Genomic DNA, 17766 nt, shown 5'->3' with positions numbered 1-17766 from the left:
ATTATCCCAAGTCCTCTTTGAACAGTGTCATGGAATCACAGCATAGTTGACATCAAGCTAGAAATTTACTCACTTGCCAAAACTGTGTGGTGCAGTTGCATGAAGTGTCAGTATGTAGGGAAGATGCTGGGAACTGCTGAGATGGTGTTTAGGAATCTGAAGTTTGGACCTACATTCTGGCTGATGTTAACATCTCTATATTTACACAAGCACAAATTTCATTGGGCTAAGTAAGTCTGACAAGTCATCTACCTCTTTATGTTAAATTGCTTTGCTTTTTCAAAACTAAAACTATCTATAATTCAACCACTTCATTGAAAGCTGCACACAGGTGTTTGGTGCACTAAGGCACTAAAATAATTTATGTCTATTAGTCTGACCCTTCTTAACATTAAAACAAAACTATTTTTGTTGTTTTCTTCAAAAAGCTTTCAATATGATGAATCTCCAATAAAACCAAATGCAACTTCTGATGATTTAAACTGATCCTTTAAAAGATAAATCAGATTCCATGGTTAGCACTGTAATCATCTTGTCATGCTTAGTGTGATTATTCACCTTTTAAAAGTAATAGCAAAGTTTTTCAGATTCTGCAGTCTTCTGCAGGTTCCTGGAATGAAAGAACTGTATACATACCATGTAAAACAGACTGCTGGATGAAACTTTGTTTATGATTCCACAACCCATAGGAAATTATATATTGACCTCATATTTAATCCAAATGTACTATAAAACAGAACAGGTTTTTCAAGACTTAAATGAATTTAGTGAAGGCTTCATTAGGAAATATTGGAAATGTGTGCCTCAATTTGCTAGGAAAATAGTTGTGTCATTATCTGTCATCTTGCAAATAAACAGTTCAGTTAGGTGTATGCATTTGAGAACTGCAACTATGGCAGTCTGCCTTGTATTTTCAATTGAAAGTGTATGCCTTAGTCCATATTGATCTGAATTTAACACCAAATATTCAGTTAAAGAAATGTATTTTTTTTTTTAATTACTTTGCAATCAAAGATTGCTTGTCTTAGGAGAAAGTAGAGGAAAAATATTGTAATGATTTTTATGCAGCAAATTTTTATCTGCTGTTACATTTGGAGGATATTTTGGCTACTATCAATGCATGCATCTTAAATGGACTAAAGTTTTATTTTTAAACTTCCTCCTTTGATTTGGATGGTGCTGAATTGTAAGAATTTCTGTAAAATTGGATACATCCTGTCTTTTGTTAATAGAGCATAGGCTACACTGTAGTTAGAATCTTCTGAAACACAGCACTAATAAATACAATTAATGTTATTTTAATGGACATTTTTATGTTGCAGTGATCAGTGTAAGCTTTCATAGTGAAGTACATTTAGGACATATGGTATTGCTGCAGTACTAATTACATTTATTGTAATGGCTTTTGCTCTGTGTCTCAGCCCTGCTTTTGCGTGGTGGACTGTTTCATAGAGGCATGCTGATAAAATATATGCTGTGAACACAGCAGATGATATTAGAATAAATAAATGTTGAAGTTGGTTATAGCTGTCTGAAGGCCTCTTAGTTATGAAATACGTATCAGGGTTAGTCCCAAGGGTTTTGAGGATAACTGTGTCAAGAGAGAGATTCTGAAAGGAGAGTCTGCTCTCTATGGAGCCTTCCAAATCTGTTGATATAAGCTCTGCCACAGTATACCACTTCTTATTTTTACCATAGCCATTCCTCAAAGCAATGCTCAAAGGTTGCAAATAAAAGTAGGGTCTTGTAGTATGTACTCTGCAAATAAAGAAGGCAGTGGTGTATAACCGAGCATGGTGCATAAGCTACTTTTATAAGGGTGCTTATAATATTAGACTTGGAATGATAAATAGTGGAGTGCTGTCATTTTAGCAGTGCCCTTGGGCTAAATGGCTGTTCTGAGAAGTGGGACCAAAGGCAATGGACATGGTACATGCACAGCCTTGGAGTTACAACTCTTGAGGACAGAACTTGTGTCTGTCTGGCGTTGGATGCTAGTGCACATGTATCCACATCTTGATTCAGAATTGCAGGAGGATAAATGGTAATATTACCACACCATACTCAGTAGTTTATTGCTTCTGCACAGATAGTTGTGTTGTCCACAAAGCAGTATCGGATCTATGCCAAATGTTTAATTTAGGTAAATATGTCCATGATTCTAGAATAAGAACAGCTATATGAAGTGAAAGACTCTCAGGCCTGATTTGCTGATGATTTATTTAAGTTTTTTTCAGTTGTCATGCAATGCCTCTCATACTGGCTTCTGCTTGGGTAGAAGAACTGGTTCTTTTTAATTGTGATATGCTTTGGGGCCTGAAGTATTTATTAAATTTTTAATAATAGAAAACTGTACATGTGGTAGAGTATAATAGTGAAGACTGAGGCCACAATGCAGAAAGGGACATTAAAAATAGGAAAGTAATAGGATACTTTCTGTTGCACTTCTAATGAGATGTTAAAAGCTGATCAAAAAGAGCACTGGAAGGAGAGGGTAAAGCCAACAAATCTCTTCATGTTAGCTTCATTCCTTGGAATGTCATAACCCAGGGGAAAGGTGATTTCTGATTTATGGGTTGGATGTGGCTCCCCCTGAAGCAGCTGACCTTGGTGCACAGCTCCTGGAGCTTTTGGAGTACAGTCCCTGACGCCTGTGCAACCCTTTCCCCTCAGCTCTCCTGGGCAGATGGCCTGGGGATTCTATTTCTGAGAGTCTAGCTGACAACAGGACCTGTGCCCAGTGGAGGTGGTACACTCACCCTGTGATGAGGACTGTGGAAGGAGAGTGGGCATGTGTAGGAATAAAGAGCTCACTTGGTGAAGAATTTCCCTAATGTGGAGAGGTGCCAGTGACTAGAGTGCACAACGTGATCTGTCTAATGCAGAGAGGTCAGCCCTTCATGAATGAAGGAGACCATTAAATAGAGCACGACCTCAGGAAGATGGGACTAAAAATATGGAGAAAGAGGAGATAAAGAAGGGGAAATTAGGAGAGTTTAAAAATGGGAAGCAGCTTGGCAAGTCACATTATTGGACATGAGTAAGACTGTAAGACTGTGCAGGAGAAAGGGTCTTCCCAGAGATAGGTACGTGCATCAATAAAGGGAATGGATGGAATAGAAAGAAGTGGGGTGGGAAACATGGTTTCTTAAAAGTATGTTTCTCGTCTAGCTTCTGTGCAAAAAGTTTACTGTATTTTTGTTAGAGATCTCTGGCAAATCCATGTAATTATGGGAGTAAACTGCTAATGTCTCACTAGAAGTGAGTGGAGAGAGATTAATATTTTCTACTGCTATGTCCAGAAGACCCTCCATCTACTCTCTTATCACTTAAAGGAAAATATCTGTTAAAAGTATACTTCAGGTTGACGTTCGTGGTGAGGAAGAAGATGAGTCTGAACAGCCCACTCTTAATGTGGTGATGATTGATATTCTAGTGTGATTGTGGTCAATCAAATGGTCAAGTCAGGCTCTAACAAGAGTGCCCCAGACTTAATGGCTTTGAAGCTGTGGTTTAAAAAGGAAATGTACTCTGGCTAAAGGGCTGCATGCTAACCATTTGGATTTAAGTTTGGAAATTACAGTTCTTCCTTGACATTTTATGTAAACCATAAAAATTATGTCAGAAATTAGTTTCCTGAATTTCAGACTTTTGTTTCATGTGCTTTATTTCACCTGTGACAATCAGAGATCTTTCTAGTTTTCCCATATATACCTGCTAGGTTTGGTGGTACCTCCTGTAGTCAGTGTATATTGATTTATAGCACTGCCAGGCCCAGCTCCTAGCTTTGGATCAGAAGCCTATTTCCTGTATCCTGTATCTGCTTTCACAAAATGCCATTGCAGCTTACTGCTCTTTCTCATCTTGAAGGTTAGAAGAGGATTAGGAAATTAGGAGAGATGGGTGCTGGAAGTCAGGCAAACTGAAGGGAAGTTCCACAAGTTCCTGGATGTTCTCACGGCTGCTCTGGGATCAGAAGTTCTCTTGTGTCTCTAAAGGGAGGGGAAAAACTGACCCAGTGACATCTCATTACAATACTGCCACATGTTTCATTCCCAAGTAAAGTGAAAATTTTGAATTAGTTGACTTAGAAAGTTGGCCACAGAAACACATGAAAAAATACGTGCAACATTTAGGAGAATCCACTGCAGAAATGTGTGGGAGTACACTTGTTTTCACATGCTGTTGTTATTTTCTGCTGTTCTTATGGGAAAGAAAGCCTGCAGTTTTTGTGGTAGTTCTTAATGCTTCAGCAGCTGATGTTCCTGTCTGTTGGGATACTTGATCATGAAAGCAGACCTTCAAGCAGGCTCAGTGTACTCTATGGCATATGCCACAAGTGTGACACAGCATCAAAAATGTCCTTTTGTATGTGTGTTGTAGAGCTGATTTTAGGTAATGTAGTAACTCTTAAAATGGGGCTTAGGGCATCTGGCAGTTTAGCCTGGTTTCTGTGCAAAAGTCTCATAGCTTAGCACCAAGAGCAGTAAAATGGTAGACGATGGCCAAAATTGTACCCCAGTTTGGACACAAGACTGCCCAAACTAGCAGACCTGTCAATTCTAGTAAAGATCAGGACAAATGGGAAAGTCAGTGCCACTAAGAATAGAATTATAGAATTATTTTTATGTCTTCAATTTTCTGGAATAGTCTGTTAAAAAAATAATGCAAAAGACTGTGAATTTTAAAGTTTAGTCTTGTATTGCTCACAAACTCCTTTTAATGATAAGATGTTCTCTTCAGATGACACTAGATGAATATTTAGGTGAATAATTTCAGCATTGATTTCTTTCCTAAAAAAAGTACATAACATTTCATTTGTAGAGCACCAGCTGTGTTGGCCCTAATCACATCTCAGTTAGGTGAGGATGAGGTGTAACACTCAATGTTGTTGCAGAAGACATGCTGTCAAAGGACTTTATGGGTTGTGAGCTCAGGACCTGTGTATTATCACCAAAATCCTGCTGGGGTTATGGTGGCAGCTTTTTATGGTAAGGAATTGGAGCCAATCAGTTTGGAGCTGATCAGTTTAATCTTTGGCATGTGTGTTTTTGGTTTGATAGATTAGTTCTCATTGTTTTCTGTTCAGTTGCTTGTGTAAAAAGCATGGTTTATACTAAGCTTCACTAGTGAATGCCAGTGATAAACTTTGAAAAATTTTAGGGTTGCTTGTTGCTTCACCAGTGAGCAAATGTGAACCATTTCTTCTTCCTCCTCTGTCACTGGTGCAACTGTGCTCTCCAGTATTGAATAAACGGTCCCCTGTTAGAACAGCTGACATCTGGAAGACTCTTCACAGTACTTCACATAGCAATGTTCTGACTCAGCCATTAGTTGTCAGAGCTCAAATCGGGGTCATCTCAAGAAATCTGTAATGCCTTTTACTTCTAGCTGGTCTGAAAATCTGCTTAATGTTGTCATTCAAAATTTACATGGTTTCATTAGGCTTATTAAAAGCAATGAAAAATGCAGCAGTATGTAACACTGATAAAGCCTTTTTACCTTGCTATTTCAAATCACGTTTATGGACGATGGATTTAGCTTCCCACTAGCCCTGGGCAGAGGTATTATCTCCATTTTATGGACAAGAAAACTGTGTTAGATTCAATGACTTGTCCAAGGTCATATGTAAGACTGATGGTATTGGGGAGAAAAAAATGTCCAGATTTCTGCCTTAATTAAGTGATAATTTTTTTGAATAAACTCAGTGTCTTGGAAAAGATGCATCGATGTCATTGTCTTTAGGGTTTTAAAAATAATTTTGAGGATTAATTTTGCAAGCCATGAATCGGTATTTCCCTTAAAAACATGATTCTCATGACTGAGAATATTAAGAATTCATCCTTTTTTGTAGACTTCAGTTCACTGCTTCCTATAAAAACTTTGTTGTAGTCCACTTTGGCTCTGTTGTTGTCTGCCTTTGTGAAATAAAGCTGCCCTCATTATTTAGCTTTCTTCCATTTGCATATGTACAAGAGGGAACAGCTGCTTTCTGCAGGGATTTTGTGTACTCATTCATATTCCCACAGTGGTGGCCTTGTTCTGAAACACACTGCTACCCTGTGGAAAAGCAGAATAATACATGGACAATCTAGCAATCAGTCTGTTATTAAAGCCTTAAGGGGAAAAATATAGAGTTATAGTTTTAAATCTGAAGCAAGTGCCATGTAATGATGATGTATAAGAGTCTCTTCCTCTTAAAGCCATTGGAAAGGTGCAGGGAAAAATATTTTGGAAAGAATTTTGTAGTCTTTAGTTTTTGAAAAACAAATCTAATTTTACTACTAAGAATGTTTTGTGTTTTAAAAAGGGAAAAATGTGATAATGCTTATTCCTCATTTGAAGGTGATCTTGGACATTCCATCTTAACTATTTCTATATCCATGCACAGAAAATTATATTGATATAAACTTGAGATTTCCAAGCATGAGCCAGGCAACAGTTCATTTTGCAAAGATTTATGAATAATGAGGCAGTCACAGTCTTTCCTTCCTTCCTTTTTTTTAAAAAAAACATTTTTACTTTGTATTTTCTGATGCCTAAACATAGATTTTAAGAGAAGTAAAGCTCTAGCTGGACGTGTAAACACACAATTAAAAAAACAATTTGTACACGTCATGTAAAAATGCAACATCTCAGTGACTTCTGAGAACTTTGCTTTTTAGAAAAAGCAAGTACATTCACTTTCCTTTTGTCTTTAAATTTTTTAAGTATTAAACTGACTTTGAGGAAGCATATACAACTTTATCCCAAAGCATCAAGGCATGTGTATACATGAGGTTGTGAAAACCTGTGCAGTTGGACTAGAAAGTCTTAGAAAGTGATAGTTACAAGTGCACCAGTCATTTAAATTAATAAAAAACAAGTATGATTCTGAAGCAAATGCTTCTTTACTGGAATTTTCTTTCTTGCTATTTTATCACCTTCTATTATTGGTCTTGTTTTTGAAGTAGCAGGGAGTATTAAAATATTTTAAAGAGGGAGGAAAGCCCTTACTGAATTATTAATATTCTGTTTATGGATATCTGAAAAAAATGGAAGGTTATAGTCTGACCTAGAGACCTTGGCAATGTCCTTTAAACAAGCATTAATCATATGTAGTGCATCGAATCATCATGTGCAAGATAACACTGGTGACCTCTCCAACTGAGAATAACAAATGACTCTTAATTTTCCTTTCTGTACGTGACAGAAGTGTTGACAACCTCTGTATATTTTTTCTTTTGCCCTGTACCTAATCAACTGATCATTTTCAACACAAAATTTTCCTTGAAGTGTATCTTTTCACTCCTATTTGCATAATAGGTACCTGTGTAGTGAAACATGTAATGATTAGTCATCATACATTCATGTTTAGGTCTAAAATCAAAATACTTTCTGCATCTTTGATGAAATGACTGGAAAAAGAGAATCAGATTACATTAACTAGTTAAAATATATGATATTTATAAAGCTGTTCTTCAAAATGCAGGTAATAATACACCATGCTACAGCATTACTGGGGAAGATGCATACTACCTGAAACATTTTTTTGGATGAAATCTTCATATGAAGATTAATATGAAAAACCTGACAGAGTTATACATGATCTTCTACATCACCTGTATGAAAGCTACTTAAAAGTCCTAAAAAGGGGTCATTAGTATTTGTAACAGAAGTTGTGATGTGTTCAGAGACATGTCTTTATATGCAGTTGGAAAGTCTGAATAAATATTTTAGAGCTAAACTGAAGACTTAATTGCCTGTCAGTTGCTGAAAAGATCTTGTTAAACCAATTATAACCCTATAATCCCTGTAGTCTGCATTCTGTTATGGGCTACACTGCAACTATGGTGTAGCGGAGGAATCTACAGGATTGGTGTGCCTTAAAGAGTTAACAGGCACCTTAGGCAATATTTCATGATCCTTGCTGCCTTTACAGAAATTGCATCAGGATTTCAGCATTCTGGCTTGACAGTCTTGCCATTGCTCTGCCACTTGCAGTCTGATTCTCCAGCTGGTTTCCTTCTCCCATCTTTGCAGCTTGGCTGTAAGTATGAGCCACGGCTGCTTGGCTGAGCCCTTCAGAGACTTGGAGCTCATTCTCCATCCTGCTGTTCATTCAGCTCTACACTATGGGTTTGGAGGCAAAAGCAGTGTGCCATTTGTTGGCACCTTGAGGTGCTGCACATCAGGAGTCTGGCTTTGCTTTGTCTTTCACTGCTGCTAGTTGCTAAAACTGAATGGTTCACAGAAGAATGCATGAGTAGAAAAGGATATCAGATTAAATCTCAGAAGGCTCAGCATTTTGAAGTACCATGGCGCATCTTTTTAAGGAGTTGTAATGGGTGGTTAAATAAACTCTCTGTTGCTGGAATCCTTCAGAAAAAATCTCAAGTGGTGGTTTCAATCTCCATCCACTGGTCAGTCAAGACCAAGTACAGTTGGACTTTTTCACTGATCAGCTAGGAAAATTGTCAGTAGGGTAAAGTGAAACCCTCTTGTTTGATTGTATAGGCAATGTCTAGGGTACTCATTGTGTTCACATAATTTGCTCTTTCCATTGATTCCTTGAGGTATTAACAACTTAGAGAAGATCAGACACTCTTTCCACAATCCAATTAAATATTGAAGCTACGTTTGAGTTGTAGCATTATTGCTTTGCTGGAGTCCACTGTGAGAATTTTGCCAAGGTTTAAAATTCCTAAGGCAGATCATGTTCTGTATTACAGAAATCTTAAAAAAACCCAAAACTTTATGCCACAGCTTCCAGCTCAATGAGCTTTGAATTATGAAAATCTGAATAATAGAAGAAAAATTAGTGAATTGAGCCACTCTGCAATTTATAATACTTCACATACCTATGTAATGCCTTTTTTTTTCCTAATGGGCTTACATTCTAGTATGCTTTTTAACCAGTAAGATTCAGATTTCATCCTTCTTTCATGACTTGCCTCAAGGGGAAATATAGAATTTTACTTCTAGAAAATTATTTCTGTTATAAATTTTATTTTCTAATTGGCTAAAACTCTTGTGGAACTTGCATAGAGGGTGTTTTATGTACTGCAGTGTACTGTGTAGGATAATAATGCTGCCTCAATCTCCTCTTCTTCTACTCGACCTCAAGAGGACGCCACAAATGACACTAATTCTTCTTAGTTGTTTAGAAAAATATGCTTTAATATTTACCTCTTGTAGGGGTAGAATCTCAAAATGGAGAAAAAACTTGAAGGACTATGCAAATCTTTGTTGTAAACTTCAGAACTACAGAGGTATATGTAGGTGTAACTAAATATTTTTGTCTCTTTTTAATTAAAGTTTATTGTTTTCTACTTTCTCACTATGTACTTCATGGCAACTTTTTTTCTCTTTGTGTAGTCTTAATTTAGTCTTACTGCTTCAGCTATTTTTTTTTGAATAAAAGATGCTAATTTACTTGTATTTACACAGATGGCCATCTCATTTTTTTATTGAGCAATATGCTACAACATATTATTTTCCTGCTGGTTTTCTGTTTCCATAGAAATTTCTTGATTAAAAAACCCCTTTGTGAGCCTTCCTAATTACAATAATTTTAACTTTAGCAGTAAGAAAAAGGTCAGGAGGGTACATTTTGTGTCTATAAAATATGACAGTAGATGCTGTCTCAAAGAAATAATTAAATGGAGAAGTGATAATATGTGTGAGGGGGTCTTTCTGAGAATATTTGTAAACTTCTGATTTCTAAATGTTGCCTTCAGGCTTGGTAAGAAAAGCTCAGTGTTTGTAAAGATTATCCTGACAGCAATATGCTGGGTCAATTGTCAAGACATGTTTAGCACAGGGGGATGTATTAATCTGCTACAGCTACCACTGTAAGTGGTTGGAATAAATAGAGGGCTCAAGCAGATGAAGAGGGATTAACTGTGTAAATTGAGCAAACTCTTCAATCACTAAACCACTGATTTTGCAAAGGATTAGACTGCTTTTGCAAATATTGATTACTGATTTGTTACTGTGAATGAAGATGATATAACTTGTGCAGTTGGTATGTAGTAAGCTATGTGAAGTGTGCATCATTCATATTAATGGGATTGTCATAGGCATTACAGAAACTGACAGATTTATTAGAGCAGAGCTCTTAACAGTGTCATAGTTAAAGTTGTGTCAGCATTTCCATTAAAAGTTCAATTTTCTTTTTTTTTTTTGGTGTTCATAGATCAAATTTAATATTTACTCTGTTGAAATTTGGTTATACCACTTTATAGCTTTGATACAATTATTTTTGTACTCTTTTAATGAGAACTGAATTAACACTTTTGAAATGAGAAGAAAATACTTTAGTAGAAGTTTAAAACAAATGTTTGCATGTTTGAATTCTTTGTTTTGAGGGCAACCTTTGGGTGATACTTTGCATGTTCACAAGTTGCATTATGCCAGGTTGGTAGAGAAGTGATGTGTGTTAGGCAGTTGCTATAATGCGAATATAACTGAGGAATTTTTGTATAAATGAGTTCTTTTGCTTGTATTAAGTCTTATCTGGCTTTTTTCCTGTGCTGCTAGTTTATCTGATAAAAGTTATTATGTTGCCTACAAATCCTGTCCCACTGATGTCCACAGACCACAATACTATCACCGAATACTTCACCAGACCAAGCAATGCTACTCTGTTATCAGGTTCAGTTAATTCATACACCATTAATGTTATAACTGGTTCAAGTTTCAACAGTGGTTGTATTCACTGGGTGGTTTGTCTTTCTAATCCTTGATTAGATTTATTTGCAGAGATAGACTTAAGAAAAACTCAGGTGTGGTGTGAGAATCAAGGGACAAAAAAATGAAAGTTAAATGAGTTTGGAAAAAATCCCACTGACATTTATTCATCTACTTCATCATTGTAAAAGTCTTAAGTTGTAAAATATGCCCATTTCTCTTGATGTGTCATCATTTTTTTCTTATACAGCTATCACAAAACTCAATCACAGCTCTTCTCTTGATTCTCTCCCAAATTGTGACCCGTCTTGCAGTGTATAACAGTATCTGTGATTTATAAACTTCCAATTCCTTAACTTTCAGGATTTCCATGATGAATGCTGAAGAGTGTGTTTACCATAGGAAAAGATGAGCTAGCATCTTGCAAGTCATATAAGTGATCCTCTTTCATTTTTGGATTTCAATACCATACATGGTTTCCAAATAAAAATAATTGTTTCTAACTGTAAAAAAAAAAAAAAAAAATTTCAGATACTTCTACTTGATACTAAAGCCAGCAAGAACTGCAAGGCTCATCTGAGAAACATAATGTAGCTTGGTGTAACTTAGAAAGATCCTTGAAAAATTAAGTATTTCTATTGACTAAGTGTAACAAAATGGGACTTATGGGAGAATTGGAATAGTTGGTCAGATCTCCTCTCTCTTGTTCAGAGACAAACAGCTTCTGCCAGAGTTCTTGTTGCTTGTGTCTTCAAGTGTATGTTTTTTTTTTTTTTTCTGGAGCCTTCAAATAGACTGGAAAATATTAGTGCAGTCATTTAGAAAACTAGGGAGTTGATATTGGAAGGTGGTTCTTCCTGTCATTCTCAGTATACTCCAAGGTGAATGGCAACTGAAATTTACATCTGGAAAGCTTTCAGGAAACACAGGAGTGTTCTGCTGGCTTCCCACAGTGTGCTCTACTGGTTTCTTACAGTGTTTCCCTTGTTCTTTTCAGTTAGGTCCCATGCAATTACAGCAAAACAGGAGAGTATTTTATCTTTGTGGAAGCAACCTCCTTGTGAGAGGGGGTTTGAAAACAGTGATGTGTTTTTCGAACCATAAAACATTTGGATTTTTATTACTTCTTTATTACTTCTTTCAGAGTACTTGGAAATAAAGCCACTGTGTAAGTCACTTTTGATTTCCTTGCCTTTAATTTTTCTCATGGTCTTGCTCTGTAGATTGATTTTTCTAAGTGCAATGTTATCATTGCAGGAGACTGTAATTCTACCAGAACTTACCACTTTTACATACTGAATTATATTTGATATGCATTTTGTGTACTGCACTAAGGAAAACTTGAAAGACTTGTATGAGACTTTCTTCTTCTGTTATTATTTTTAAAAGGCTTGCCTTTACATGCAGACTGCATGTGTATAGGGTAAAGTCATACCTCCATTTTAAACTAAATTAGCTTTCAAATGCAGAGGAGCTTTGAGTGTGATAGTTCACTGATCACTAAGCAAAGCTTTTTTCTTAAATTATCAGTAGTAGAAGAAATGCATCAAAAATGAGGCAATGAGGCAGAACATTCAAATCATTTTGTGTTTGCAGGAATACATAAAATGAAATTGAAAACTGGCTTAGGACCTCTTCATTGAAATCTGCAACTGCCAGTTTTAAAGATGTGTTTTTAGCTGACTGTAGGAATTTGAATATTTTCCTTCATACAGATGAAAGATTTTTTCAGCTCCAACTAGTAATGTTAAAACTTTTTCTGATCAAGGATATGAGCTGTTGGAGCATTTAAAAGGCACAAAGTGTGTATGTATGTTTCCTTTCAGAAGTTTAACAGGCCAAGCCTTTGGCCAAGAGTCAGAACAGTTGGAACTTTGCAGACTACACAGCTAATCCAAGAGGGCTGCCAGTTGGCACAAATGACTTCCATATATAAAACTTAATGCAATTTACATTGAGGTTTTTGTTGGTTTTTCATGGCAGTCTGAGAATTTCCTTGTTTCCCAGGATTTCTTGGGTTTTGCTTATTGTATTTATGGTGTGTTATGCTTCTGATCAGAGCATGAGTTAAAAGGTTCCTCTGCTAAAATATCCCTCTCACAGATTGAAATTCACATTGAAAGATTTTTCTCTTTAGCTAAATTTGGCACTTCTGAAACTGTACTGTTCTTTTTTTCCCCTTTCTTTTTCTTTTTTTCTTTCTTTTTTTTTTTCTTTCATTAAGATTTTTAAAGGGGGCATAAATTAGCTTCTAGAAACAGAACAGTTTAGAAAAGTATGTATACACACTGGAACTTACTCAGAAGAGACGGGGTAAAAATTTTGGGAAATTGTTAAATTAAGATGACAAAAATTTATATGCTTTTTGTTTTATGAATGTGTGGTTAATGGAAAATCTAATTTGCATGGTATTGCCAAAATTTGGATAAGAGTTCACAGAGTTCACATTGTAGTGGCCTTTACAAGATCTGTCAAAATATTGTTGAGTAATAAATACTTGGATTACTAGGACATTGAAAGTAAAAGAACATGTATTAGTAATCTTGAAATACAATTAAAAAGTTCATTGTTTAGCTTTGCAATAAATGACATTTGGCAGTTTTTCTGCCGAAAGATACTAAATCATTCTTGTATTTGGTAAAATAGTTGTCATTACTTGATCCCAGTGTAGGCTTATTTACTGAAATAAAAGGGCCCATTGCCTGTTGATGGAATTTTAGGCCCTTCCAAAGTACTAATTAAAAACATTATGACAAAATAAGAAAAGTAATAGGGAACTTCTGATTACCTCAAGTCTTTCTTAAGGTACTGTGGCATGTGGGTATTTCCAATGGATTCTTAAGTGTAGGTGGCTATTTAAAGAGTTGTAAATTGCAGAGAACAATTGTAGTATTACCTCTCCCAGGTGTGTTAGATATTAAGCTGAAAACTGTATTTTTCACCTGGAGGTATTAAATGATAGCTTTTAACGTGTTGTTTGATAAGCCTGTGGAACTTATTTCCTGTTGGCCATCTGGGAATACAGGAATCATGATATGGTTAAAGATGCTATCCATGTGCAGTTTTGACATCATTCTGGTCAAACTCCAGCTGTAGACTCTTTATTCCTGGCCTTTTAATTTTCTCTGATTAGCTAACAGCACCTTCTGTGGTTCAAGCTGTCATATAGATATTCTGAGTCTTTACTTAGGGTTTCTAATCAAAATTGGATGTGTATGGTTGTCTGTGAGACAAAGCTGGGAAATATCAGCTGGCCTGCATAATTTCATGAGAATTCCCATTGCCACTAATTGATCCATGATGGTCTGTTTTGACTTGGTTCTGTCTGCAAAGCAAGGGTATTGTTTTTATCTCTGTGTTTTCCTGCCTACTTTATTTCTCATAACAAAGTTTGAAGCTGTTGCACTGGCAGATTTGTATTGCCAGTCTCTACCACTGATACACTTTTCTGGTAGCAGCAATTCAGACCTCTGGATGACTGAAACATGTCTTGTGCTGAAATGATTGAGTAAAACTTAGTGATTCTTTAAACAAAACTTTTGCATGCCTTACAACATTTTTGTATGCCTTGCATTACAGTGATATGAATGGGAGACCTTGTACAAGAGACCTTTTCTTTGCTGCTCTTTCTTTCTTCTTTCCTCAGAATCCTTGAGAAACAGCAAAACTAGGAAGGCTGCTTTGGTGAAATGTTCAGTGGCCCCTTTTCTAACGCTGTAGGATAATGCTTGCTTACAGCATTAGAACACATAACTTTTTAAAATTCACACACACCCCTCCCATGTGCCACATTCCCCCCCCCCACCCCTCCTTGTGTCATGGGTGTAATTTGTGAAATTTTAATACATATCTGGATGAAGGGGTGAAAGCCATGAACTTCTCTGTACCTTAAGACGGTATGCAAATGTATCAGTAGGTGTTTTAGAAACAATTCAATAATCATCAAAAGAATGTGCAAATCCAAAATCCAGGACAATATTAGCTTACAAATTCAAAGTTAAGTTTGGATGAGGAGTATGTGATCCAGGATAATTCCATTTGACTGTGGAGCATAATGAATGGAGCCAAACTGGCTGAATCCTGTAATTTGTTAAATGAAAAAAGAAAACTTTATTGTCAAATGAAATGCTACAACTGCTATAGAAACTTCACTCAGAAAACATATGTGGGTTGAAAAGCCACGAATGTAAGGTTTGTAAAATTTAAAATAACTAAACACACAGTTTAGGGGCTAAATAGAAATGACTAAAAGAGTTCTCATGCTAACTGCTTCAAATAACTAGATTTAGTTTTTGTAAAAAGACTCCATTGCAGTTTTTTTTAGGCTGCCTGGCCCACTGCCTTTTCATCTGCTTACAGGAAGGAAGGAAAGAGAAGAGAAGGGTTTGTACCACTGTCTTTCTAAGGAACAAGTCCATAAGAAATACTCAGTATTTAAGCCTCTGAGGGTGTGGTATTAATGTTTGTAGCCCAAACTTCATATCCCAAATTAGAAAGGCTTAAAACTAGAAACAGATGACAGCGCTTTAAGTATTCTTTATTAAAATACACTGCTGCCTCTTCTTGGAGGAATATATGAAGGCAAGTTATTATTTGAAAATTATTGTAAACTTCTAGAGACCGCAATGGGTAATGCTAGGGATGGCTCCAGAACAGAACTTCATAGACTAGGCAGCCTGTGGAACAAACACTTTGAAGACCAACATGCTGACTTTTTGTGAACCAATATTTCAAAAGCTAAACATTTTCATTACATTTATTCCAGGAATGAAATGCGTTTTCTTTAACATTTATCTTTTGATTCTTGCATGGTGAACTAAATCAGAGCTGCCAGGCTTCTACACTTGCAAAATGCAGAAATAATCTTTGTGAAAGTCTTGAAGACAGTTAATGCAACTGATGAGATTCTACATGATCTTGCTACTGATAACTTTTCTTTAATTAAAAGCCTCTAAAAAATGTGATATTTTTTTCAAATGCAGTATACATTAATCTTCTCTTTAATAAAAAGCAAAAATAAATGTAGGGAGAAGATATGCATATGAAAATAAACCACGTCCTCTTTAGCCTAGATTCACAGTGCTTGTGCAACAGATGTGACTCCAGTGTATTGCTATGTACAGATTCAAAGATAATTGAATCCTTCTGTAATAGCTATTAAAAATGGGTAAATGCTGTATTTCCAGATCAAAATGAAATGGAGAGATATGAAGAACTTTGGAAGAAGTGTGTGAGAAGGGGGGTAGAAGGGAGGAAAAGAAGATAAAATCACTTTTTTTTGTGTTGCTAGAAACATTACTCTTTCTTTGCTCAACTTTAGCACAAATATTTTCAGACTATCTCTGCCAATTTTGAATTGCAGCCTGAGACATAGCATAAAAGCCCTGTGCTAGAGGACAAAACCACTTATTTTCAACATTTCCTGTAGAAGCAGGCTGTCCCTTTGTGCCAAAAGATGAGCTGGTGGGGAAGAAAACCAGCCTGGTTGAACAGGGAGCTTTTGCTCAACTCTGGGGAAATATTATGACTTTTGAAAGAAGAGGCAGACAACTCGGGAAGAGTACAAGTATGTTGTTAAGTCATGTAGAGAGAAAATTAGAAGGGGAAGAACTTAATTTGTCCACTACTGTAAAAGATAATAAAAACTGGTTTTATAAATATGTTAACAACAAAAAGAGGGCCAAGGAGAATCTCCATCTTTTATTAGGTTCAGAGGGGGAACGTTGTTATCAAGGATGAGGAAAAGACTGAGGTACTTTATGCCTTCTTTGCCTCAGTCTTCAAGAGAAAGACCAAATATCCTCAGGGCAACCAGCCCTCTGAGCTGGTAGACAGGGACAGGGAGCAGAAGAGACCCCTGAAAATCCAGGAGGAAGTAGTTAGTGCCTTGCTGTGCCACTTAAGACATTCACAGGTCTATGGGACTAGATGAATTCATCTAAGGGTACTGAGAGAACTGGCAGAAGAGCTTGCCTAGTCACTCCATCAGTCCTGGCTCACTGGGGAGGTCCCAGGTGACTGAAGGTTGGCCAATGTGACACACATTCACAAGAAGGGCTGGAAGGAGGATCCAGAGGACTACAGGCCTGTCAGCCTGACCTCAGTGCTGAGGAAAATTATGGAACAGATACTCTTGAGTTCCATTGTGCTGCACATGCAGGACCACCAGGGGATCAGGCCCAGCCAGCAGGAATCTGGGAAAGGCAGGTCCTGCTTCACCAACCTGATCTCGTTTTATGACCAGGTACCCACCTAGGGAATGAGGGAAAGGCTGTGGATGTTTCCTCCTTAGGCTTCAGTAAAGCCTTTGTTACTGTCTCCTGCACATTCTGGAGCCTATAGCAGAACTGGCAGCCTATAGCTTGTACCAGTGAACTCTTCACTGGGTAAAATACTAGCTGGCTGGCTGGGCTCAGAGAGTGGTGGTGAATAGAGTTACATCCAGTTGTATTGGTACTGGGACCAGTTCTGTCTAATATCTTTATCAGTGATTTGGATGAGGGCATCAAGTGCACCCTCAGTAAGTTCTCAAATGACACTAAGGCACAATGTATTCAGTGCAGAGAAAAGGAAGCTGGAAAAATAATTTTTAATAATTGTATTATTAATTATAATTTTATTTTTTTGTTAGAAGAGCCTAAAGAAATAGTGATCACTGTTTTCTCCATATAATCAAACAAATATATTTTTTCCTCTTAGTTTTCTTTTACGAGGCATGAAGAACAGTGAATTTGAGCAAGATTACTTTGCCATTATTATGGTTAAACCTCTGGTCCTCTACTAGGAAAGCAAACTGTAATCAACAACTTAACTGCTACTGAATTACACTTATTTCCACTTCGCCTATTTAACTTCCCATAAGCATGCTAAGCACCTCTTTAAAATGCATTGACCTATGTTTATTTCTTGCTTTATGTATCCCTCAGCCCACATTGCAGAATTAAAAAAAAATCCTATTGGTAAACAGTGCCAAATAATACAGTCTGGTTTTGTTTTATTTATTTTGTATACAGGATGTAATTTTTACATCTTTAGGTCCTCCAAAAATCAAAATTCCAGGCACAAGGATTGAATTTCATGCTGTGAAGTGACAGT

At 36.6% G+C, this 17766-nt stretch overlaps 1 protein-coding gene across 2 annotated transcripts in view; it reads left to right on the top strand.

Annotated features, from left to right (window-relative positions):
• The window catches only part of SKAP2 (src kinase associated phosphoprotein 2), a 118682-nt gene that overhangs the window by 45806 nt on the left and 55110 nt on the right, over positions 1–17766 (top strand). The gene's annotated exons all lie outside the window — the stretch shown is intronic.

The sequence above is a fragment of the Lonchura striata genome, chromosome 2 (genome assembly GCF_050655825.1).
Source record: "Lonchura striata isolate lonStrDom1 chromosome 2, ASM5065582v1, whole genome shotgun sequence".
Classification (NCBI taxonomy): Eukaryota; Metazoa; Chordata; class Aves; order Passeriformes; family Estrildidae; genus Lonchura; species Lonchura striata.
Note: the sequence above shows the minus strand (reverse complement) of the source record. Positions and strands in the feature narration are given on the sequence as shown.